Genomic DNA, 26,983 nt, shown 5'->3' with positions numbered 1-26,983 from the left:
GATAAACGTAATGAGAGAGAAAAAGAGAGCAGGCCTGTTTAGTTGGATCACAAAGCACAGGATACAAGAGAGAAAGCAATTAGTCCAAAGAAACTAGAAAGAGAGGTTGTGGCAAGGTTTTGAAGGTTCTTAAAACCTAACCGGAGAGGTCTACATTTTATCCTAGAAGGAAGAGAAACCACTGGAGGCTGCTGAATGGAGGAATCACATGGTCAAATTTGTGCTTGAAAGGAAGATGGTAGCAGTCTACAGGCTGGACTGGATGCAAGAGACACTTGAGGTGGGGAGATCAATTAGGAGGCTATTGGAGTCATTGGCAAGGGCCTGAAAAAAGTTAAAAGCAATGTTAGTGGAAGGGAGTTGGATGTGAGAGATACAGTGATGGTATAAGATTCTGGGTATGTGAGGGGAGAGAAAGGAAAGAGCTGAGGGTAACATTGAGGCTACGTACCTGGGATACAAGGATGATGGTCCCTTTGACGGTAATAGGAAAATCTGGGAGAAAGAAAGGTTGGAGGACAAAGATAAAGAGTTCAATTTGGGCCATGTTAAGTTTGAGATGTCTCCAGGACATCTAGTTTGAAATACCAGCTTCGTCAAGATGATGGTTAAATACAAGGGAGTTGAGTGTATTGAGAGAGAATATAAAGGGAGAAAAGAGATTGGGAAACATTTACAGTTAGGGCCGTGATATGGATCATAACCCAACAAAGGAGAGTGAGAAAGAGCAGTAAGAGAAGAATCAGGAGAGAGTAGTGTCATGATGACCCAGAGAGGAAATCGTATCTCGAAGGAGGTGATCACCAGTGTCATATGTAAGTAACACACAGGTCAAGAAGGACGAGGACTGAGAAATGACAATCTAATTGAGCAAGTGAGAGATCATTGAAAACTTTGGAGAGAGTGATTTCAGTTGAGTCAGAAGCCAGATTTCATAGGATTGAGGTCAGAGAGGAGAGGAAATAGTGATACCAAGAATAGATAGCTTTCTTGAGAAGTGTTGTTGAAAAAGGGAGGAGAGATAGGAGATGATTTTTTGAGGGAATGGTAAGCAGTAGCAAAGGTCTGGGAATGCTTAAAGACAGTAGGGGAGGAGCCAGGGAGAGACTGAAGATATGAGGAAAAAGTTGGGATGGTATTTCGTCAATATGATATGAGCGGCTGCTATGAACAGCAGCCTGTGCGTGTGTGTGCATGTGTGTGTGTGTGTGTGTATCTAGGATCAATTGCATAGTATAATAAACACTCCACTCAAAACTAAATCAACTGAGCATTTATTCTGCATGCTAGGACAAGACAAAACATCATTATAGAAATATAGGAAACAAAACTTAACAGAGTAACAGAAATATTTACACACATCCCCAGACCAGATATCATCGACATCTGAAGCATCATTTCCACAAGGAAGCCCCCAAGTCCCAAGGCAATATATGGTTTTCAAACAAGACTACACCTTATTGGCTCAATGTCAAAAGGCTCACTTGCCTTAGTACTGATTGGCTCCTTGCCAGGGCTCTATGTGATTCAGCATGGGATGTGTCACAGCTGTGAAATGGGGCAAAGCTCAAAGGAACAAGACATCCATGATTGATAAGAGAAAATACCTGTGTACTTTTAGACCTGGGAACACAGCCCCTGTTCCAGGAAGAAAAACAGAACGTATGTAGTCACATAGGTCTATAAATGCACAGGGAAGATCTTACATTCCATCAACCCTTCAGATGGGAAATGATTGAAAGATGTAATTTCCTGGTGAAGATAATTATATTAGCTAGTATTATATAGCACTGATAAAGTCTTATAAAGCACATTGTATATGTTATTACATTTGATCCTCACAATAATCCTGTATGATAAGTGCTATTGTTATACACAATCTAGAAACTGAGGCTGAGAGACATTAAGGGACTTGCCCAGGATCACACAGTAAACATCTGAGGCAGGATTTATACTAAGATCTTGTTGACTCCTCCCTTACTGACTTCTATTCTTTGAGTCACAGAGCTGGGATGGGATCTTGCACACATGTTTTGGGGATGACCTTGACAATGAGGAAGGTTATATCTTTGTCAGAAACTAAAGGAGAGGATGAGACTGCAAGACTGTGTGAAGGAATTTAGAGAGAAAGAGAATGAATAAAGGGAGCTCACATTGGCCTCAATATTCTCAGCAAATTAAGAAGTAAGGTTCACAGTTTGGGGGCAGGGAATGGTTGAGAGGGAAGCATGGTAATCTGGAAGAGGCTTGGAATGGTTTCTGTGAGGACTGAGGCAGTGAATCAGTTAAGGGTGAATAAAGGCTTGCCTTAATGAAGTAAATGCCCAGGTGAGTTAGACAGCATTATCATTAATCAGTAGGTTTATGAGACTTATTCCAACTATGTTTAGCAGCTCTTGAGTAGAACAGAGTAGGCAGGTGGTGGGAGTTATCTAGGCCTGAGTTTTGGCAAGAAATGAGTGGCATCAAGATAAAGAGGCAAGAAATTTGAAAGCCAAGACCAGTATAGGGTTGAAATGTCTAACTGTTGACTTAAGATTGAAGAGGGAGGAAATTGAAGTCAGAGGAGCACCGAAGGTCTAAGAAACTACTGTGGAGCAGAGCCACTGGAGGTCTCCATGAGGGTGAGTGACGGGTGGGTTTAGAAGGTATGAAGCAGAGGGAGATGTGGAATGGGAACGGGCTATGGCCAGATGGATAAGTAAATATCAGTATCTAATTAATCAAGGCAAATTGTTGTGGGTAATGACAAGAACTGGCTTGTGACTATCTCAAAATGTGGCTGAGATTAAATAAAATGCCCCCCAAGTTTTTTCCAGAAACAAAGGCTGATCAACAGTATTGATATTCTTCTCTTAGCACTGCATAACTGTGAGTCATGGAATGCCAGCCTCTGAAGACATCAAGTTGAGGGCAAAAGGGAGGGGGGACACCTAGTAAGAAAACTAGGGTTATTATTATCTCCATTTTACAGGTAGGGAAAACTGAGGCAGACAACAGTCAAGTAACTTGTCCAAGGTCACACAACTAACAAGTATCTGAGTCTAGAGTTCAGATCTGAACTCAGATCTTCATAATTCCCAATCTAAAACTTCATCTACTGTCTTACCTAGACTTCAGTGTACGCCTCACTTTCTATAACCAGAATAATCTAAATCAGGTGTCCTGAAGCAAGAGCCTAGCTAGTTACATTGCCTTAGTTAAGCTCTGAGCCTTGCCTCACATTCAAAAGTTTGCATCACTCCCAGGTTCTGTCTATCTCTGACCCACATCCATTTGACCACTCTCCTCTTCAAATCTTGTTTGTTTGTTTGCCCTCTATTGAGTTGGGGAATCTGCAGCCTGGAGGCCACATGTGGCCCTCTAACTCCTCAAGTGTACCACACTTGAGGACTTAGAGGGTCACATGTAGCTTCTAGGATGCCCATTCCCTACCCCTGAGCTACTCCTTTTCCCTTACATCTGTTGCCTATTTTTGTTTTCTGTACTTTTCTCTTTTCCTCCAACTTCTTAAAAATCTCTCTTTCCACAAGAACATTTCCAAGGGTAGCCCCAGCCAAAAGTAGAAAGGAAAAGTCATTTTACTGAGGCACAGTGAGGCCCCTCCCTCCCACCAAAAGGTGAGGGTAGACAGTGGAGAGTGAAGAACTCTTCTCAGGTACCCAGGATCCCATCTCAGAATTCCCATTCGGGATTTTACAGGTTTCTGAAATCTCACCGTCCTACAAAAACCACAATGCAGCAATGCATAACTTCTGCCCTTTTCATGTTTTTTATGTAGTCTCCCCTACTCAGCTGTAAGCCCCTTGAGGGCAGGGGCTGTCTTCTGTCTTTGTATCTCGAGAACTTAGCATAACGTCTGGCACATAGTAGGCCCTTTATAAATGTTTACTGAATGATTGAAAAGAACAGCTGCCTCTCCAATATGAAGAGCTGGGTTCAAATCTATCTTTGATGCTTATTTGTGTGTCCTTGGGAAAGTTAATTAAACTCTCTGAAGCTGCTCATCCATAAAAAGATTGGACTAGACAATGGATCACATCTTTTCCCACTCTCTAAGTATGAGCATCTGCATCTTTTTCTTTTCAGTTGTGTGAACTCTTGGAGTAGAGATTTAGAAAAAGGGGATCTCCTTAAGATATGGATTGTTTTCATTTATATGAGTTTTTTGTCTAGAAACCAGAAGAATATCTGACACATGTTAGGCTTTTAATAAATGATTGTTGAATTAAGTTGAATTAAATTACAGAGATTTTTGGAACAAGTGTGCAATGAATGATTGTAAAGAACTGTCTTCTCCCAAGTTCAGATGCTGCTACTGACTCACTATCAATAGGAATACTCCATTCACTTAATCTTCTATCTTGAATAGCAGGAATTTGTTGGGTGACATCATTCTCACCTGCCCCCTGACCTTTCCTCTTAGAGGATGGCATTACTAGAAAACCAAGTAGGTGTCATAGATTTGGATCTGGAAGGAAACTGGGAGGTTCTCAAGTCTAACCTTTTCATTTTATAGATGAGGAAAATGAGACCCAAATGAATTGGGGGAAGCTTGTAGTTTGCTAGCAAGTCAGAAGAAGTTGGTTAAAAACTTGCATTTTGCAAAATTCAATTATAACTTGTTAAAAACACCAGCTAGATTTTTGACCCCAAGCTTGTTAGTTGCATCCTTTTAAGTCACTTCCTGTTTCCTCTAATATTTCTATGAAGGAAAAGGAATATTCCTTAATTGGTGGTAGAGAGACAAGAGACTCAGAAGGCTTACTGGAGAAACCCCTTCAATGAGCTTGCTTTACAGTGGAGTTCTTTGGAGGCAGAAAACTTCTGTTTTACTTGCTAATTAATTGGCAGCACAAGTATTTGGAAAAGGGCTCTAAAGCCCTGAATACAGGTTTTAATGCCACAAATCTCATACTAAACACTGAATATTTTATGTGATAAATGCTTATTGCCATGGAGATGGCTACGATATCATTATCTATGGAGACAGATTACACTGATTGTTGATAGCATAGCCCCTTCCAGCAGGACAGAAGTATCATGGATGTCTAAATGTGGAAGGGGTGCTAGAGACCATCCAGTCCAGTGCCCTCTTTTACAGATGAGCGAACTAAGGCCCTGAGTGGGGGAAGTTACTTGATAAACGTCCCACAGGTAGGAAGTGGGATTTGAACTCAGGTTCTACAACTCCAAATTTGACAGTTTATACTGTTGGTGACATTCTGACATTAATAGGTTATTCATAGGTAATTTAAAATCAGACTGTCTGTTTGGGAGCTGTCTTGGGCAAGATTCAAAAGAAAGTCACTTTTAGAATGTAGAAAAGGTGAATAAAAAGTATAGTCTCCATCAATTTAGTGGAAAAGGTAGGCAACACCTACCAGGGAACGCTTGCTGGGATTTGTAGATCACCAGTGATTGGAAAAATGTCTTCTCTCGGGCCCTTAACCCAGTAAATGTCACAGAGAAAGATTGCTTAATCCCTGCTTACCATATCCCTCCCCGCTCCAGACTGGCTGCTTTGGCACAGGCTGGAGCTGACTTAGAGTGGCTGGACACACTCTTTGTTTAGTAGCAGGATACAACTGATAGCAAGGTCACAACTTCCATGAATAATAATCAGTCACATCTACATGACAAGGGAAGGGTTGTTAGGCACTTTCCCTCTCAGGTAGTTGGCACCCACGTTGTTTGCTTGGGGTTTTGGAGAGGAGTAAATGTAGGGAGGATGGTAGGGAGCTGGACCTGTGATTTCAGGCCTGGGAATTTCCACTCAGGGAATGTCCCCTACCAGTGAAGATCAACACCTGCTCTTCCACCCAGGGGCCTCAGAGGACGACCAGTAACAGATGAGGACAGAGTGAAAGGTTGTGTGATGTAGGGAATGAATCGGGGGATTTGGAGCAAGGGCACCCTGATTCTAATCCTGCCTTTGTGATTTTAGGAAAACAACTTCCACTCTCTATGCCTCAGTTCCCTCCTATGTACTTTTGTGACTATAAGTTTCAGAATATGCACTAAGGTATGCTGGCATAAGGGATTTTCTCATTGCAAATAACAATAAAATGACATGTCTAGCCCACCTGTGATACCTTTCCCCTTACTCCTCTGCAAAATCTACAGGACTCACAAAACAGGAATAAGGTTGCGAAGATGACCTCTAAGGCCCCATGGTCCTATGTGACTTCTCATGAATTCATTTAGCATTCATTAAGTACTTGTTATGTACCCTTCCCTCACTGGGCTACAAACTGTACTTGCAAAGGCAAAGTGGAAAAAGAAGTTACCCCATTCCCAGAAAGTCCTCTGTCTTCATCTCTTCTCACTCTTAGAATGTCTGGTGGCCCTCATAGTTCAGCTCAATTCTACCTACATGAAAGCTTTTTCTGATCTCTCCAGCTACTAACGTTGCCCCCTTCCCCACTTCCATATATGGGGTGTCCTGGAAGTTCCGGGGCAGCCATTCAAGTCTAAACTTGCATTAAGGTTTTGGGGACACCTTGTATTTAATTTTTATTTGCTTATATGTGGACATTGTTTCCTCTGGTGGAATTCAATATTTTGAAGGGGCCAGGACTATTTTGATTTTTTTCTTGTACCCTCAGCTTACAGCACAGTCCTGGCAATCATTAATTTATAACTAACAATTGCAGTTACAACCAGCTGGAGGTTGTCATAAACATCACAACATGAGGTAGTTTGTCAAAATACATATTCCATATTTTACCTCATCCCTGTCCAAACAACTCCAAGATCCTGTTTTCTGCCAATAGTCTTTTTTTTTTTAAGAAACTCAAACTGCTCTGAATCACCTCCACCAATGGACCAGATGGATTTCTGAATATCTTGAACTCACAAGGTCACCTCCAAGTCTGAAAATGTCCATTGTTAGACCCTATTAAGGAAACACAAAGCAAGCAAGGCAGCTAAGATCCCAGATATAAGCCCACTTAGTTGAGTAAATGGTCCCTGTGGAAGTGTTCATGGAAGGGGAAGAAAGAGCATAGGGGATCCCTCGACCCCTCCAGAGAAATCTAGTGACAGAATGACAAAGGAAGAGTAAATAGGGCACAGTCACCCCCATTTAAAGAGCCACCAAATCATGCATTGGTTTGTATTGCTCTGTGGTCAATGAGGGGTTAGAATGCTGCATTATCCCCAAATTCACAGAAGTACTTATTTTCACATGACTGATGGGAAGCAGCCAGAGAGTTCCTCAGACTATGCAAAGGCTGAGCTAGTCTACCTGGTCACCTGGGATTAGGAAAGATAACTTTATGAATGCCTTGTTCAAACCCCAGCTATGCCATATTTCTGAATGCGGGATGGGGGTGATACAAATATTAAGTTAGATATCCGTGTGTTTATCCTTCTTTGCTGAAGAAGACCATACCATCAGAGAAATAATGACATGACTTGCACTTGACTTTGTTTTGAGTGAGGGAGGGTTGTGCAGGTCACCAGCCTCACTTCTCCTCCAGAGCCATATGAATCCAGTGACCAGATATTCATCAGGATGACTGGAGATGACCCAGGATGAGACAGTTGGGGTTAAGTGACTTGCCCAAGATCACACAGCTAGTGAGTGTCAAGTGTCTGAGGTGAGATTTGAACTCGGGTCCTCCTGACTCCTGCACTGGTACTCTATCCACTGCAACACCTAGCTGCCCCCAAGTTAGATCTCTAAGGGGAATATAAACTAATAATAATCTGAATCGAACCTTAGGACATGTGTTTGTCTATATTCCAAACAAGTTATAGATATGAATAATTCAGGCAATTGGCAAATTAGACTGTCACTTCTTAGCTCTTCGTCAATGAAGAGTTTGCAGGAAAGTCTTGGCTCCTTTGTGATCCAGAGAAATGGTTGAGTATGAGCTATGAGAAATTTTTGAGTTAAATGTCTTAGTTCCTATAGAAGGTGTCCCTGGTCAATCCAGAATGGGTTGGGGGAGGACAGAATGTCTTGGCTGGAGAATAATAATAGACATTAACAATGTTATTGAGATTTGATACATGCAAACTTCTGTTGATTGCTAACTGTGTCTTCCAGATAGCCAATGACTTACATCAATAGTAAAAGGAACAGAAGACATCATGGGGAAGACAGGTGTAAAGGAAAGGTGGGTGAGAACCTTGACAGCTGTATTCCAAGATGTCAGTTTGCCCTTGATGCATTAGCTCTCCCTTGACCCTTTAGCAAAAGGGCTCTAATGATTTTCCATTTATTCCCTCAAACATTTTTCTTTTCTTACTCATGGTTTATGGCATAAAGATAATGGGAATACATTTCTATTTTTGGCAAGCATATTTGGGCCATCTCTTTCATCACTGGCCTCCAACCTGAATAGCAGAGTCAACCCTTCTATCATCCAAGACTGAGATGGCATCCTTATTAACATGCAGATAATGATCTCCTTTAGATGTGAGAAACAGTGTTTTGGGAGAGTTTTTTTTTTATTTTCTGTGCAACATCCTCTAAAATTGGATGTCTCTTCATGAACTGAAACAATATATTTGCCCTATTCAAAGAGGTTGAAATGGGGGCCATTTTTAAATGCAAGTGAACTCAAACTAATTGGAGCTATTACAAACCTTGCCTTAATTTGATGGTGCTTTGGCCTTCCTTCTACTCAGGGAAGGATGTGATTGTGTCCAGTAGAAAACATATACACTCAGAGAGAACAAATGCTCCCAGGCTAAGGACAAAAGAATAAAACCAAGCTATAATAGTTAGTGGAAATGAGCAGATGTGTGCAGAAGGGAGCAATCTCGTTCCCTTCTGTATGTCCTCCAGCAGGGCTTTGAATACTCCTTTGACTGATTCAAAGATATCCTTAAGGATTAGGCTTCCTTCAGGTTCTCCCAGGTAGCTCAATAAGCATTTTTGGAGGAAATGGACTAGATGAACAAATTAATGAACTGTTCTATTAATTCAATTCAATACAACAAGCATTTCTTAAACACAATGAACAAGGCACCCTACTTAATACAGAGGGTAGCCAAATGTATCTTTGATTTCATGTGTTTTTCTAACAATGAAGATTACAATCCATTCATGTTTGCTCATTCTGTCAATCCTTGATATATATACATACACATATGTGTAAATATATGCATATATATTTTATGTATATGTAAATATGTGCCTACACATATGTGTATGTATACACGTTATATGTAGAACATGTTATATATGTATATCTACATCTAATATAACATACATCATTAAAACATACCCAGCAAGTGGTCATGTAGTCTTAAAGGTCTCTAGAAGAAGAGAAACATTATTCTCTCTCAAGGCAGCCCAGGCTACTTGGCCAACAAACAGATCCTACTTAGGTACAAGTCTGGTTATATCACATCACCATTTTACTACTACTAGTTCCCTCTTATCTCCAGGATTAAGCATAAAATTCCCTACTTGGCTTTTAAAGCCTCTCATCACCTGGCCCTTCTTACCTTTGCCAGGCTTTTGACACCTTTCCACACACATGAGCCAGTGACACAGGTTTCTTACTATTCCTATCATCCTTCAATTGCTGATTCTAGGTATATTCCCTGGCTGTGCCCCGTGCCTGAAATTCTCTCTCCTCATCTATGCCTCCTGGCTTCCTTAAAGTCTCAGCTAAACTCCCATCTTCTGCACCAAATACTTCTAGTTCTAGACTTCTTTAATGCTAGAACCTTCCCTCTAGGATTCTCTCCATTTGTCCTGCCTAAATCCTGACTTATCATTATTTGCATATCAACTCCCCATTAGACTATTAGCTCCTTGAGAGCAATGACTAGCTAATCATTCCTGGGATGCCCAAAGCTCAGCATGTGGTTTGACTCACAGCGGGCATTTGATGAATTCTTGTTGCTTGTTCAGCTTCCATTGGGATGGCTCTAACTTTTAGGAGGTTTTTGTAGGGGTTTTCCCTGATGTTAAGCTTGACTTGGCCTCTTTGCATTATTCTCATTGTTTCTGGAACTAATCACATAAAGTCTGATTCCTCTTCCATCTGACAACTCTTCAGACACTTGAAGAATACTTTCCTGGCCACTGAGTCGCCTCTTCTCCAGGCTATACATACCCAGTTCTTTCAGTCATTTTCATGTAAACAGACTCAAGGCCCTTCCTACTATGGCTGATTCCCTCTGGACACTGCAGTTGATCAATGTCCTTAAATGAAGAGACCCAGAACCGCCCAGGTGAGATCTGAAAAGAGCTGAACAAAACAGGGTTATCACTTCAGAGCTGAGGAGACTTTAGTCATCCCTTAATCTAACACTCAAATGTTAACAGATAAGGAAATTGAGGTTCAAGAGGTAAAATGATTTGTGAACAATCACCTAGGGTTCCAATTAAAAGCCAGATCCTCTGACCTCAACTGTGATGCTCTAACCAATCTTCTCATTCATACCATGGAGAAGTGAAATATGGGTTAAGTGAGCAAAGAGGGACTCAATTGCCTCCACCATGATGGTTCTCATTCTATTTTCTGGGTATTTTTTCACCTTCTAACTTTACCTACAACCTTGAAGTTCCTTACTTTAGTAGCCATACATTAAGTTCCCAAGTTCCCCATTCTCATTGGGAGCTACAGTAGACAGCAACAGCAAGGCTATGTTGACTGTAAATCAAAAATAGTGCCCTCTTGTGGCCAGAGACTGCAGATACAACAACACTCTCCTAACTCAATCCCTTGCAAAGCAGTTTAATTTTTTCCTCTTCTCCAGGGAAGAGAGGGGGATGCCTAATATCATCCTGGTGTTGATGAGTTGAGTTTGAATAGAATATCCACCAGAAGCAGATTTTTTTCTCCCTTCAGTTGATAACTACCTATTGAATCTCCTTTCTTCCTTGGGCTAAATATCAAAAGGTTTTAGAGAATGAGCATGTTTTGTCCCTGCAGATAAAAGCTTTTGCTTTCCTACAGTTTCTCTCAGTCTGGCTTATTTTGAGGTAAATCAGTTTTTTATGTGGATTTTAAGATGGGGGAGTGTTAAGGGGGAAAAGAGGAGGAGGAGCTCTGTTTCTTCTGACCATAGATGCCCTATCTGTCCTAGTCTCCTTGGAGTACACACATGGATATAGTTACATTACCTCTATTGTTTTTTTCTAGTGTGGCAATATATGCTAGTGTGTAAAGAAAATAAAACTATAAAGCTTTATTTGAAAATGTAAAAGGCATTCTTAGCTCCCAGATCATACAAAACCAGGTGACAAGTTGGATTTGCCCCAAAATCTTTAGTTTATGAATCCCTACTCTAGATGGAATCTCCCAGCACACACATGCACCCACACAATCAGATCAGGGGCACATGGAACAGCTGGCTACAACTCTTGGGATTCTAGGAAAACTCCCTGAGGGGCAATAGGGTTCTTCTAATACTATTGCCTGAGGCCTCTGACTCTAGTATACCCACCTATATCATTGCCTATGCCAGTAATATCTCCCTAGTATCAATAAACAATTCGCATCAAATTAGTTTTGACAAAGGGCAGCTAGGTGGTGAAGTAGACAGAGCGTTTGCCCCAAAGTCAAGAAGACCCATCTTCATGAGTTCATGTCTGGCCTCAGACACTTACTAGCTGTGTGACCCTGGGCAATTCACTTAACCTTGTTTGTCTCATTTTTTCTCATCTATAAAATGAGCTGGAGAAGAAAATAGCAAAACCCTCCATTATCTTTGCAAAGAAAACTCCAAATGAGGTCACAAAGAGTGAGACATAACTGGGAAACAACTGAAGAAAGCTTTGAGAAAAGCGTATATTTGCCGAAAATATGTAGCAAGAAACAAAATATAAAAGCAAGCCCCTGAACTGGGGCACACACTCCCATCTACCACCTCTATCCCTAGGGAGAATTGGCTCAAACCAAACATGGCTTCTGTGAACTGTGAACGTTTACCCCACAGGCTTCATTTCCTGTTTGCTTATTTGCTGGGTGAGTCACTCTCTTGTTGGATAAGGAATCTCAGCCATCAGTTCTGTACTCCTGGTGTTACAAGAGAACTGAATTCTGCATTCCTCATTGACCTTGACTGCCATCAAACTTTGGTATGGACTCTCATTCCTGGCACACAAAAACTTAAAAGTATATCTTCTCTCTTTTTGCCACCAGGGAGGAGAGAGCTTGATTTGCCAGTTAGTGCCATTTCTATGCACTAGGTCAGCAGCCAATCAAAAGTCTTTCTTCCTATCCAGCAAGTAGACACGCAATAGTCACAGAATCCCTCTGCATGAACTTAGCCATGCAGCTTTTTCTTTTTGACACAAAATATTTTTAATTTTTATTTACTTTTCCTCTTTCACATTTTGTTATGTGGCTCATTGCTAACAACCTAGCATCTCACAATTCAGTAGTTACTAAATATAGTATAAGTAATGTCTTCGATAATACCATAACATTTTTGCAAACGCTTATTATTACTATTAATAATTAGTATTTTGCTCACCAAATCTTACAGATAGCTAGTGAGCCTGCTTCAATCTACTTTACTTAAAAGGCCAGATGAAACTGTAGTAAACTGAAAAAATATTAGCTTCTGGCAGCAAACATGATGGGCTTCCAAAAAAATGGTTTCCTCATTTTCTTTGGGGTTTCCAGTTGGGAGACAGAGAAAATAATTATCTGATCATTTATTATAGCTACATACACACACATCAATAGACCATCTAGAAGATCTTACATTATCTGGAAAAAAAATCTATAAAACTGCTAACAGCATCTGATTATTGTCTGCTAAATATGCATATCTAGCTAACACCATGGGACTCCATTAAATCAGTTTAAGTTAAAGAACCTGGCAAAGCACCAAAAAGAGGGAAAGCAAGAACAAAGCCCTTTTCCTGTCAAGTGATTTATGAAAACAAAGACATTAACAGTGCTTTCACTGGCAAGGCAGGTTTACTATGAGCTCTCCCCAGATAGTCAGGCCAAAATATACCCTAGATTAAACCACAGTCACTACTTGTAGCTCCAAGCCTGCCAACTTAGCAATGGATGGAGAACTTGGATGACCCAGGTTCTAGTTCTTCTGCCATTTCACATCTTGGTATGTGACCTTGGGCAGGTCAATTAACTATCCTGGGCCTCAGTTTCCATAAAAACAAGGGGTTGGATCAGATGATATCTAAAATTTCTTCAAAATCAAACATTCTGGGGGTGGAGCCAAGATGGTGGAGTAGAAAGACACACAAAGACAGGCTCTCCCCACACAGCCCATAAAATACCTGTAGAGAGGGACTCTCAACAAATTTTGGAGCAGCAGAAACAGAGAACAACAGAGTGGAGGAGATTTCCAGCCCAGGGTGACCTGAAAGGCCCACGGGAAATGTCTATTGCACCAGATGCGGAACAGTGCCCAACCCAGCCTTGGCCACGTGGGGCAGGTCAGCTCGAGAACAGCTCTTGAGGGTGGAATCTCCAGTCACGGAATCCTCAGTCCCAGTAGCAGCAGTCCGCAGATCCCTCAACCCACAGGCACCAAAGGTGAGGGATGGGGTTTTTTCAGCTGGCCAGAAAGGGAGAAGGGCCTTACCATAGCTCTGGCCTTAGGCAGCAACAGTTCCTAACACAAACCCTACTGCAGCTGCATCCATTGTTGGAGTGTAAAATCCCTGGGGGCACTGAGGAGCTGATTCTTGCCTAAGCCCTATGTAAACACCCTGAGGGAGCTGCTCTTTATCCCATACAGAATGGCAGCCCTGCCCCCACAGCTTATCTGAAAATCAGCCCCCAGTGCTGACTTGGTGTAACTGGAGGCCAGGTGACAGTGGAGAGGTAACTGCTAAGATTCTGGGCACAAAAATCTCTTTCTGTACCCAGACTATTACACACTTGATTGTGCCACCTTGGAGGAACTGAGATCCTAGAGATTCCCAGAGTACACCCTCGTCTTGACAAAGGACCCAAAAGTCAAGTAACTGGTTGGGAAAATGGCCAAAAAAAGGAAAAAAATAAGACTATAGAAGGCTACTTTCTTGTTGAACAGATATCTTCTCCCATCCTTTCAGATGAAGAACAATGCTTACCATCAGGGAAAGACATAAAAGTCAAGGCTGCTGTATCCTAAACATCCAAAATAAATATTCAATGGTCTCAGACCATGGAAGAGCTCAAAAAGGATTTTGAAAATCAAGTTAGAGAGGTGGAGGAAAAAGTGGGAAGAGAAATGAGAGAGATGCAAGAAAAGCATGAAAAGCAGGTCAACACCTTGCTAAGGGAGACCCAAAAAAATGCTGAAGAAAATAACACCCTGAATAACAGGCTAACTCAATTGGCAAAAGAGGTTCAAAAAGCCAATGAGGAGAAGAATGCTTTAAAAAGCAGAATTAGCCAAATGGAAAAGGAGGTTCAAAAGCTCACTGAAGAAAATAGTTCTTTCAAAATTAGAATGGAACAGATGGAGGCTAATGACTTTATGAGAAACCAAGAAATCACAAAACAAAACCAAACGAATGAAAAAATGGAAGATAACATAAAATATCTCATTGGAACAACAACTGACCTGGAAAACAGATCCAGGAGAGACAATTTAAAAATTATGGGACTACCTGAAAGCCATGCCCCAAAAAAGAGCCTAGACATCATCTTTCATGAAATTATCAAGGAAAACTGCCCTGAGATTCTAGAACCAAGGGGCAAAATAAAAAATGAATCCAACAATCACCTCCTGAAAGAGATCCAAAAAGAGAAACTCCTAGGAACATTGTGGCCAAATTCCAAAGTTCCATGGTCAAGGAGAAAATATTGCAAGCAACTAGAAAGAAACAATTCAGCTATTGTAGAAATACAATCAGGATAACACAAGATCTAGCAGCTTCTACATTAAGGGATCGAAGGGCATGGAATATGATATTCTAGAAGTCAAAGGAACTAGGATTAAAACCAAGAGTCACCTACCCAGCAAAACTGAGTATAATACTTCAGGGGAAAAATTGGTCTTTCAATGAAATAGAGGACTTTCAAGCATTCTTGATGAAAAGACCAGAGCTGAAAAGAAAATTTGACCTTCAAATGCAAGAATCAAGAGAAGCATGGAAGGGTAAACAGCAAAGAGAAATCATAAGGGACTTACTAAAGTTGAACTGTTTACATTCCTACATGGAAAGACAATATTTGTAACTCTTGAAACTTTTTCAGTATCTGGGTGGTTGGTGGGATTACACATGCACGCACACACACACACACACACGCACACACAGAAAGAGAGACAGAGAGCACAGGGTGAATTGAATAGGCTGAGATCATATCTCAAAATTATGAAATTAAATGGTGAGAGAGAAATATATTGGGAGGAGAAAGGGAGAAATGGAATGGGCAAATTGTCTCTCATAAAAGAGGCACTTTTCAGTGGAGGGAAAGAGGGGGGAGGTGAGAGAAAAAACATGAAGCTTACTCTCATCACATTCGACTAAAGGAAGGAATAAAATGCACACTCATTTTGGTATGAAAACCTATCTTACAATACAGGAAAGTGGGGGAAAGGGGGATAAGTAGGGTGGGGGTATGATGGAAGGGAGGGCAGTGGGAGGAGGGAGCAATTTGTAGTCAACACTCTTGGGGAGGGACAGGATCAAAAGAGAGAATAGAAGCAATGGGGGGCAGGATAGGATGGAGGGAAATATAGTTAGTCTTACACAACATGACTATTATGGAAGTCATTTGCAAAACTACACAGATATGGCCTATATTGAATTGCTTGCCTTCCCAAAGGGAATGGGTAGGGAGGGAGGGATGAAGAGAAGTTGAAACTCAAAGTTTTAGGAACAACTGTTAAGCACTGTTCTTGCTACTAGGAAATAAGAAATACAGATAATGGGGTATAGAAAGTTATCTGGCCCTACAGGACAAAAGAGAAGATGGGGACAAGGGAAGGGAGGGATGATAGAAGAGAGGGCAGATTAGTGATAGGGGCAATTAGAATGCTCGGCATTTTGGGGTGAGAGAGGGGAGAAATGGGGAGAAAATTTGGAACTCAATATTTTGTGGAAATAAATGTTGAAAACTCAAATAAATAAATCTAAATTTAAAAAAAGAGCTACTTTGGTGGCTGAACAGGAAGAGAAAAAAAAATCAAACATTCTTTAAGTTTATGGTGTACAATCTATGAGTCTACTCTCATGTCCCCAAAATCCAGCAATTAAAATTAAATCTTGAAGTTCATTTCACTCTTGAACTAATAATAATAGTAATAATGGAAAAATAGTACTCAAACGAAATTCTTCACTAAGCAATATTCATTAACTGTCAGATTTGTTTGGTATCAATATTCCATTAATGTTTCTTTTGTAACAAACATCAATAGCTAAGGCTAAACACCATTTCATTCCAACACAGAGGCCCTCGTTCTTACACATGCATTTGTATTCATCATATAATACTCTAATCCTCTGGAAACAATACATTACTACTCACTCTTATTCACCATTTTGAATATAAACTAGAAAGAGATATACGTACGTGGACTTGCACCAAGACAATAGCACTTCCTTCATTTCAGCATTTCAGCAACATACCCAATGAAATGAACTATCAGGAATAGGAATTTTATTTGTTTTTGTCCAGCTCTGTGATTTCATCAGTGGAGCAAACTGCTGGGGTGAGAAACTCTCTACCAATGCAGTTACAAACACATCTCTAAAATTTCATCTTAGAGTTGCACTGGGATCTCGTATGAGATCATGAGAGTTTAGGTGACTTGCCCATGGTAACACAGTTAGCATATTTTAATAGGCAAGTGTTGTTATTCCTGAGATCAGTCCTCCATCCATTATACCACTTTGCATGTCATTAATTTTATATGCATCAAACAACATCCCCTGTTTTATTTTACAATTTTTACAAACCCTAAACATAGATGGGGGAGATGAGGGGGTTGATAGGGTCAGTTGGATGAATCAACATAGGAAGAACAAATTTATTCTTTTTTGATTCAACTTCCTTCAGGTAGAAGAAAAATGTGTCATTAAAAAGAGTTCTTGTCAATTTTATCATCTATTTCTATATTATAAGGATTTTTTCTCCAACTCATGTCATTATAGGCAAAAATTTCATCCATTATAATGAGCTCTATTATACAATTTTAAAAAACTTAATGACTACATTGCTAAAAATTGTGGTCACAGCCTTTAAAGAAGCTGAAAATGAATGAACTACCTAGAAAAAAGCTGAACTTTAAAAAGTGGGAAACACTCTGATCAAGTGGAAAGATAAGTGTTGCCACACAGGTAAACCTTTCTAATTCAAGTTACTGGATTCCTTAGGTGGTATTTTTGTCAATGCATTAAGATAATACTCAAGTGAGGGATGAGGGGTGGCTAGGTGGTACAGTGGATAGAGCACCAGTGCAGGAGTCAGGAGGACCTGAGTTCAAATCTCACCTCATACACTTGATACTCTCCAGATGTATGACCTTGGGCAAGTCACTTAACCCCAGTTGCCTCATCCTGGGTCATCTCCAGTCATCCTGATGAATATCTGGTCACTGGATTCAGATGGCTCAGGAGGAGAAGTGAAGCTGGTGACCTGCACAGCTCTCCCTCACTCAAAACAAAGTCAGGTGCTAGTCATGTCATTATTTCTCATATGGAATGGTCTTCTTTGGCAACAAAGGACAAACATACACACACACACACACACACACACACAAGTGGGGGATGAGGTAGAGGGGAATGAGAAATAGTTACTGCTTAACTAGAAAACAGATAACTTGTCTCCTTTCCTTCTCTGTCCTTTCATACAAAGCAGGTACTACTGTTACAGAAAGTGATTGTTATAAATAATAAATAACAAAAGTTGGTTAAAAAAAGGACGAGCAGAATTTCTTCATAGTGTGACCTTTTTTAACAACATATTAAAAAGCAATATTAGAAGTCATCCTTTCAGAAATGAAAATAACTTGTGTGTCTACACATACATCTGTGTATAAGGGAACCTGTTTTAATGTGATCTTTACCTGTGATGTTTCCCAAAGTCATTAAGTACATCCTTCTGTGATCCATGATGACCTGAGTCATTAAGATTCATACGTAGGTTTTCATATCTTTCGAGAACAGAAGATTCTGCACTGCTCCCTATGGCCTCTCACCAAACACATTAAAGCTGTACAGTGGCAAAGACATTCCAAAGCACACAACTTCTTAATTTACTGTGATCCATTATCAAGATAGATCTTCGACTCATAGCACTCCCAGCCTATCGTCATTCACTTAGCTGATCAGCTGTGACAAACCAGTATGAACTGAGTCTATAAACCAGGCTAGATGAGAAGCCCAGTTGGCTGACTGGTGCCAGGACATGAAAGTGCAAGTAGGCTGTGGAGAAGAATAGAGGCCAATGGAAATCCATTCTCCATCATTCAGGTCAGTGACATTTTTCTGCTGAAGAACACTTTCTCCAATACTACCCATTTTCTCCACTAAGTAGAAATCTTCTTTCTTTAGGGTTTTGCAGTTTTCAGTGTGCTTCTTTGGCACCACAGCATAATGATATGGAGCCCCAGGTTTGATATCTTGGAAGCAAATGAGGTCTTCAGGCTTGTAGGGCAACAGCTAGGTACTGGACTCTTCCCAATCTAGGGGAGCAATCCAACAGAACAAATACCTGGGGCCATAGTCTCTGTTGGACAAACAGGCAGCCGTACCTTCCTCCATGTTGGGCTGCCTCTCAGTGGGTGGAGAAGATGGCAGATCACTGCTGGGGGACCCCTGATCCTTGGCCATGCCTGTGGCCCAGGGCTGCCCAGCTTTGCTCTGAAGTTGGCCAGCACACAGCTATTGTAACACACATCCTCATGTACTTCTTCTAGAAGGAGGCTCAGGAAAACCTCCAGAAGTAGACACACCCACAATCCCCATGGGCTTACAACACCTTGTGCATATCTCCAAGGACTGGGTCCTCAATAGCCAGGCCCCATTTCACTAGCAACAGCAAGCTTGGAAAGAGAATACTGTTATTGTAAAGAAATGTTCCCCACTGGAAGGGAATGGGATCTCTAAGTAATACAATGAAGTTAATACAACTTCCAAGTTTTCTTCCTGATTCAATCTCTACTAGTCCTGCCCCACCTAACATATTAGGGTAATAACCACTTTTGACTGTTCATTTTCAACATGCTGTATGCAGTAGGAAAAAAGACAAATTATAACAGAACTTTATATTTTCATTCATAATCATTTTTGCATATTGAATTATTTTATTCTTGAGTTCCCAATAAAATTTACGCATAAAGTAAATGGATTTTTTAAAATATATTAATATATTTAAATATGTATAAAATACAGGCAGCTGGGTGGTGCCATAGTGCATAGAGTGCAAGGCTTAGAGTCAAGAAGTCTCCTCTTCCTGAGTTCAAATTTGGCTTCTGACACTTTGTAGCTGTGTGATCCTGAACAAGTCACTTAATTGTTTCTTCATCTGTAAAACTTGTTGGAGAAGGATGTGTTAAACCTCTCCAGTATCTTTGTGAAGAAAATTTCAAATGGGGTCAGGGAGTTGGACATGATTGAAAATGACTGAATGATGAAATACATTTAAAGTTTTATTTTTTTAACATTACCTTCATTTCTCGGTATATCTCTTTCCTGCTGTCATTCCCAGCAACTCATCCTATGCAACAAATCTTTTCTTTCTCTACTTTTGCCACCAGTCCTTGCCAAGCTCTGGGGAGGGACCCAATCCTTTCACCCTCAGTATAGTAGGGTAGAAAGAACTCTGGCTCTGGAGGTTGGTGATTGGTTCAAATCCTTCCTCTTATTCTTATTTCCTGTGTGATCTCAGACAAGGACCTTTGCTTTCCTAGATGTCCATTTCTTCATCTTTCAAATGAGGCAGCTGGACCAGAGAGCATCTGACATCTCTCTGACTCTTCTTTTTATGTCTATCAATGGACCTAAGTCAGAGGGAAAACCTTTTAAAAAAGAATTACGTAGCATCTAAGGAAAAGAAACTGAAGTCAAACCTTAGAAAAAAGAGCTAAAAATCAAAGAAAGGAGAAGAGGGAATGGATGAATGAAAGAATCTAGGTTCCAATCCAAACATACTCTTTATCTAGTTGTTAATCCCCTGAGGTAACTAGTCTCAAGGTCTCAAGTTAGCCACATCAAATGACCAGCTACCATGAAGACTTGGGGGAGCTTTCCCACCCTCCGCCTGCCTACATCGACAACCCCAGGATGAGTTGTTTTACAAGTCAACTTAGAGTCTCTTCTAATTCCTCCAATCAGCTAGTAATATGCCCAATTTCTAGTTGGGGCTTGAAAAATTCCTTTTGACTGACTGTGGTTGATTGATTGATCCAAGCCTCAGGACTTTTAAGAGTCATTAATCTTCTACCTATGCAAGTCTGTGGATTCTTGTTCTGGAAAAGAGAAGATTTATGGGGAGGGGGGTGATCTTTCTTTAATTATTTAAAGGGGCAACATATACAAGAGGGACTAGACTTTTTCTCTGATGCTTGAGATTGCGCTAGAACTGGGAGCAATAAGTGGAATCTGCAGATAGAGGCTATGGATTGACACAATGGAAAAACTTCTTTTCTAACAATAAAGTGGGTTGACTAGGGAAAAGTGGGTTCTCTCTCACTGGTCATCATCAAGCTCAGGTTGGATGACCACTTGTAGAGGAAGTGCTTGGTCAGCAATGAATTGGACTAGATGCAATTCAACAAGTACATGAACAACCTACTATGTGCAAGGTATTATTCTTGGTATTGGAGACACAAAAAAAAAACTATCCTTTCCGTAAGTAGTTTACTTCCCACTGAAGAGGGCATAGTATGTATATGAAGCATGGCACAATGAAGGAATCCCTGAATGTACTGGTTGGTTGTTGTCCTTGGTTCTTGAACAGGACCAAAATAACATTGTACTAGAGTCAAGTTTCAATGTGTAACTGTGGTTGATCAGACCAATATGAGCTCGGAATGCTCTGCCACAGGTTGGACACAAATAGTCTGTGTGAAAATTTGGGGTGAATACTCTAAATTTGTGCATTCTGCATTTCCTCAATGCTGTTTTGCTCACAGAGTACAGCACCTTCTCTGATATGGGCACACCATGCTGAGCAGTCCTGTGCCAGTGTTTCCCCTGTCACACAATCAATTCCAAAGTTCTTAAGAGAGACCTTGAGAGTGCCCCTGTATCTCTTCTTCTGAACACTGTGTGAGCACTTGCCCTGTGTGAATTCTCCATAAAAGTCTTTTTGGCAAGCATATGTTTCATATTTGGACAATGTCACCAGCCCATCGTAGTTGCACTCTCTGAAGCAGTTTGAATGCTTGGCAGTTTAGTTCAAATAAGGACCCAAATAAGGACTTCAGTATCTTGTACCTTATCCAGCCAGGCAATCTTCAGAATTTTCCTAAGACAATTTAAATGGAAGTGATTTAGTTTCCTGGTATGATGCTAGTATACTGTCCAGGTTTCACAGACATACAACAATGATGTCAGTACAATGCCTGTGTAGACCTTCAGTTTGTCAGTCAGCCTAATACTTGTCTCCCATACTTTCTTTCAGAGCCTCCCAAATTCTGAGCTAGCTCTGGCAATGCATGTGTCAGTCTCATTATCAACATGTACATCCCTGGAAAGTGCACTACCAAAGTAAGTGAACTTCTCTACAGCATTCAAAACTTCTCCATTTGCTGTAACTGATGGTTCGACATGTGGGTGGTGTTGTGGTGGCTGACAGAGCACCTGTGTTTTCTTGGTGTTGTTACACCAAAATTAACACAAGCAGCAGAGAATTGATCCATACTTTGCTGCATCTCAGTTTCAGAGGTGGCATTGAATGCACAATCATCTGCAAACATAAAATCATGCACCAATATACCCTCCATTTTGGTCTTGGCTTGTAGCCTTTTCAAATTGAAAAGTTTACCATCAGTGCAGTAGCTGACCTTGACTTCATGTTCATCCTCATTGAAAACATTTATCAATATGGCTGAAAACATCATGGTAAAAAGCATGGGAGCAAGGTAGAGTCAGAGGGAGGACCTGGGTTCAAATCCTCTCTCTGCTACTCAATAATTGTGACTATGAGTCAGTCACTTAACCTTTCCTGGTCTCATTTTTCCCATAAGTAAAATGAGGGGATTGGACTAGCTTTCCTCCAAGCCCTTATCCAGCTCTAAACCTGTGACCAGAATTATAATCCCAGCTCTACATCTTATGACCCTATGATCCTAATTACCCTTGATAAGTAATTAAAGGTCAGTGGGTCAAGGAATCACTCTTTACTAGGTATATACAGAAGGCCGACCCAGCCTTCCCCAGAATCAGGGAAGTGTTCTTCCAAAGCCCTTTATAACATCCAAGATCGCTCATATAGTCCAAAGTAATTATGACACTCTGTGTGACCTTGGACGAGTTTTCTTACCTTTCAGTTCTTGAGATAGCTCTCTAAGACTATGTCTGTCAGTGAATTCATAAACATGTATCAGAAGTCTACTGTGTGCCAGGCACTGTGTCAGATGCTGTGTGCTATGCCAAGTGTTAGTGGCAGAAAAGGTGCTGATCTTCAGTGATAGAAGGAATTTGCAAATCTAGGAGTTTCCTATACCAAGGAGATCAATGATGAGTCAAAAAAGGAATGACAAGTAACTTCAACCAACAGTAAGTGAAGAATCATTTGATCTTAGGACACTCATATAGAAACATAGACATATAAACACACACATACAGATACACACACACACACACACACATACACACACACACACACACACACACACACACACCCCTTTATATTATTTTTTGAACCCTGTGAGAAACTTCATCCATAAAACTAATTGAAAGACACACTTCTCCTTCCAGGCCCTACTGAGCTCTTTATTCTTACCAGGACCCCTTTCAGGAGCAAGTGCCATGGTTTGCACAGTGCCAGGAAAAGAAACTGCCACCCAGCTGACATTTAGTTTCCTAGGATGAAATGCAGCTGGCATTATGGTTTGGAGAGATGAAACATAGGCAAGGGGCTTCATCTCCGCCCCTGATAGGCAACCCTCTCCAGCAGCAGCTGAAGTCATCCAGCTTGCTCTGCCTTCCCTCTGCTGTTGAAGTGAAACATATGGCTTTAATGAGAAAAAAGAAGGGAGAGGAAGCCAGTTCCCCATCCTTTCTGAAGCCGCCACTCACCACTGCTTCCTGTCCTGTATTCTTTCTACATCTGTCTCTTTGGGTTTTTGTCTCTCTGAGCTGTTCCAGGACTAGGCCCTTGACATAATAAGGCTTGCGTCTGAGAGATCTTTCAATGCTACCCATATGTAAAATGGCCCTGAGAAGAGAGGGAAAAAACACAAAGGAAAAAAAGAGAGAGGGACAGAGAGATACAGAAAGGGGTTCAGAGAGGCAGAAACAAGGACAGACAGATACAGACAGACAAGATAGAGACAAGGAGAAAACAAGATGGAAAGAAACAGAAAGAATTGGGGTCTTGGATTCAGGAAGGACTGAAGTTTAAGCTCAATCCCACTACTTCCCAGCTGCGTGACCACAAATAAACCCATCACTTAGCCTTTCTGGGTCTCAGTTTCCTCATCTATAAAATGCGGATTATACTGTTTCTGCTATTTCCTCCTCAGGGTTGCTTAGAGGATATATGAGATGACATATGAGACAACACGGAAAACCTTTGGCTAGCTGTTCAGCGCTCTACCAATATAGGCTATAATTTAGGGCTCTAAGATTTGGAGTTGGAACGGTTCATAGAAATCATCTATTTCAACCTCCATATTACAGTTGAGGAAATTAAGTTGTTAAGATTTGCTCCAAACTTTTATCCTCAATTTCTTTCCTTCTGGTCACTATCAACAGGCATAAGAACATCTGTAACACACAAAACACTGTACTGGCCACTGGTTACGTGAGCATTCGATAGAGCTTTTGTAGAGTGGTAGGACATTTGCACAAAGGAATGAGACCCACAAAATTATTGGAGTTGGAAAGACCTTTGAGACCATCCAGTTCAATAACTCAAGGTAAAGTTTGTGTTGTTGGTGGTTGCATCATTTTTCAGTTGTGTCTGATTCTTCATGACCACAAATAGGCTTTTCTTGGCAGAAATCCTGGAGTGGTTTGCCATTTTTTTCTGTAGCTCATTTTTACAAATGAGACAAACAGTGTTAAGACTTGCCCAGGGTCACATGGCTAGTATGTATCTGAGGCCAGATTTTAACTTAGGTCTTCCTGGCTCTAGGACCAGTGTTCTATCAACTGTGCCACCCAGCTGCTTAAATGACTGATTTGTTAATAATTCATGCTTCCATCTTAATAAATAATTCTGTTTTGTAAAAAATATTGACTTCATTATATGCTAATGTTCCAAAGCTGAATTACACCTGGGGAAAACCAACTCAGTTGGTTGTTGTTGCTCAAGACAGCATTATTTACTGGAGGCAACTACCTAATGCTGTAGAGTCAAAGGGCTATTATCCAACCTCTGGGGGTGTGGGCTAGTCTGCAAATGTGCAAATTCAAAATTACTCTACAATGGCATACATCATATCATTGAATTGCACTGTTAATATGCTGCATTTGTTCACTGCTCAGATCACAGCTGATGAGGAGGATTTTGTCTTTGCTGTTGGGCTACCTCTAAGGTCCATCCCTCTGCCTCCTCAGTGGCCACATGCAAACCATGGAAGATCATTACCACAAAGATCTCCAAAAAAAGTTTCACCAAACTTCACTAGTGTCCTGTTATAGAGCAGAATGTAAGCTCCCTGAGGGTAATAATTAAGTTTTATAATTCTCTTTTACTTCCTGCCAAGACTAGAGAAGTCAGACTAAAGCATAGACTCCTAAATCTATAGGATGTAGTTATAAAGAGCTCTTCTTTTAGAATGGGCATCTTCTCATCCTCACTTCATGATCCTCCAGTAGTTGTAGAAAATAAGTAGAGGAAACTTTTCAGAGATTTTGCTGTTGATATGATAGACCTGGAAAATCCCAAAGACAGCTAAAATGTCAGACTAACTTAAGTTAGTCAAAAAATTAATTTTAACAAGGTAACAAGATATGAAGTAAATCCTCACATATCATCAGCATACCTATATATCACAAATGAAATCCTGCAAGAAGAGAAAGTAAAAGATATCCCATTTAAAATAACTCTAGATAGCATAAAATACCTGGAAGTGCACCTGTCAAAACAAATCCCGGAACTATATAAACAAAAGTATTAAAAAAACTTTTCATACAAATAAAATCAGATTTAAGTAAGTGGAGGAGTGTTAATTGTCTTTGGATAGGCAGGGCCAATATGATAAAAAGGACAATTTTGCCTAAACTAATTTATATATTCAATATCATCACAATTACATTAAAACAAATTATTTTACTAAATCAGAAAAAAAATAACAAAGTTAATTTGGGAGAACAAAAAGTCAAGAATATTAAAGAAACTAATAAAAATGAAAAGAAAGGCAGTTAAGTGGTACCAGATCCTAAATTATATTATAAGCCAGTAAGTATCAATACTCTCTGGTACTGAGAAACAGAAAGGGAGATCAATGGAAGACAGTAGAAATTCAATTTATAGCAGCAAATAAATACAGTAACCTTGTGTTTGACAAGTGTAAAGTTCTGAGATTTTGGGATAAGAATTCATTATTTGGTAAAAATTGTTGGGAAAACTAGAAAGCAATCTGACAGAAAATAGACATACTTATACCATGTATCCAGGACTTTTAGAACTCCTAAGTGAGGATGCTCTGGTTGCCCAGATTGAAAGGAAACGTCTAGAGACAAAAACACATATAACACATCCCAGAGATAGTGTGGATGTTTTGCAAGTACATGTCTTTGATTGCCACTCACTACCTTAGAGGTCTGTGGGTTAGATCTCCTCTGCTGAGGAGCAGAAGAAGGAGCCCAAATCTCTAAGATGTCCTTTCTTGGACATGTCTTACTGGCTCAACCACATTATAAAGTCAGAGGAACTCTATAAAGTCATTATTTTTAGCATTATGCTATGCATGCTGCTATTTTAATAAAGAATTTTATTTTAATGGAAAAAATTATAAATTTTATTGTATGTTAATATCATGAATTTCAGTTAGTCATGACTAGAGAAAACCTAGTGACTAGTCACCTGGCCTATGTTGCCGTAACTCAGATATTTCCTCTGTCCTTCTGTCTAAGGGGGGAGGAGGAGGAGAAAGGAAGAGAAGGAAGGAGAATCTTTGCATCCTATTGCCTCCTGAAATACCTTCTCATTCAATCCAATATACATTTGTGTGTGTTTGGTTATTTCAGCTGTGTCTGACTCTCTGTGACCCCAGTTGGGGTTTTCTTGGCAGAGACACTGAAGTGGTTTGCCATTTGCTTTCTTCAGCTTATTTTACAGAGGAGGGAACTGAGGCAAACAGGGTTAAGTGAATTGCCCAGAGTCACAGAGTTAGAAAGTGTCTAAGACAGATCTTCCTGACTCCAAATCCAGTATTCGCTCCACTACACCATCTATCTGCCTCCCTCCCATATACTAGGTGACAGACACAGTGCTAAGCACTGGAGATATAATTAATAAAATTATAATTAAATATTTAAAGAAATAAATTTAAAAAGACAATCCCTGCCCTTAAGGAGCTTACAATCTGATGGGGGAGGGGGACTAGAGATAATGTGCAAAAAGAGGTAGGAAAGCAGGTTTGGAAGAAACCAAAGGGTACCTGGTTAGAGAGGCAACTTGTTCCATGGAGCTGAAACCAGGTGGAGGAGCAGGTACAGAGTGGAGTACCCTCTCTAAAGGAAGGCATTGGAAGCTGAATGGAACTCTGCCCTCTAACTCTCCAATCAGAGAGGAGAGGAGGCAGAAGGAGATGGTATCAATCAAAGCTTGAGTTAGAAGCCTGGTGAGATTAGTAATAATGAGTTTAACCTGGGAGGGGTGTTGTCTTCTGTTGAGTTGAGATACATGGAAGCACTTAAAAATGTTCATTGATTTATGAGTGAAGAAACCAGGACCCAATGTAACAATGTAACAAT

General features: G+C 40.4%; 1 pseudogene; it reads right to left on the bottom strand.

The window, feature by feature from the left end:
* Nucleotides 1-18,095: 18,095 nt before the first annotated feature.
* LOC140523248 (adenosine 5'-monophosphoramidase HINT3 pseudogene) lies at nt 18,096-19,563 on the bottom strand (annotated as a pseudogene).
* Nucleotides 19,564-26,983: the final 7,420 nt, after the last annotated feature.

This window comes from Notamacropus eugenii, chromosome 2 (assembly GCF_028372415.1).
Source record: "Notamacropus eugenii isolate mMacEug1 chromosome 2, mMacEug1.pri_v2, whole genome shotgun sequence".
NCBI lineage: Eukaryota > Metazoa > Chordata > Mammalia > Diprotodontia > Macropodidae > Notamacropus > Notamacropus eugenii.
Note: the sequence above shows the minus strand (reverse complement) of the source record. Positions and strands in the feature narration are given on the sequence as shown.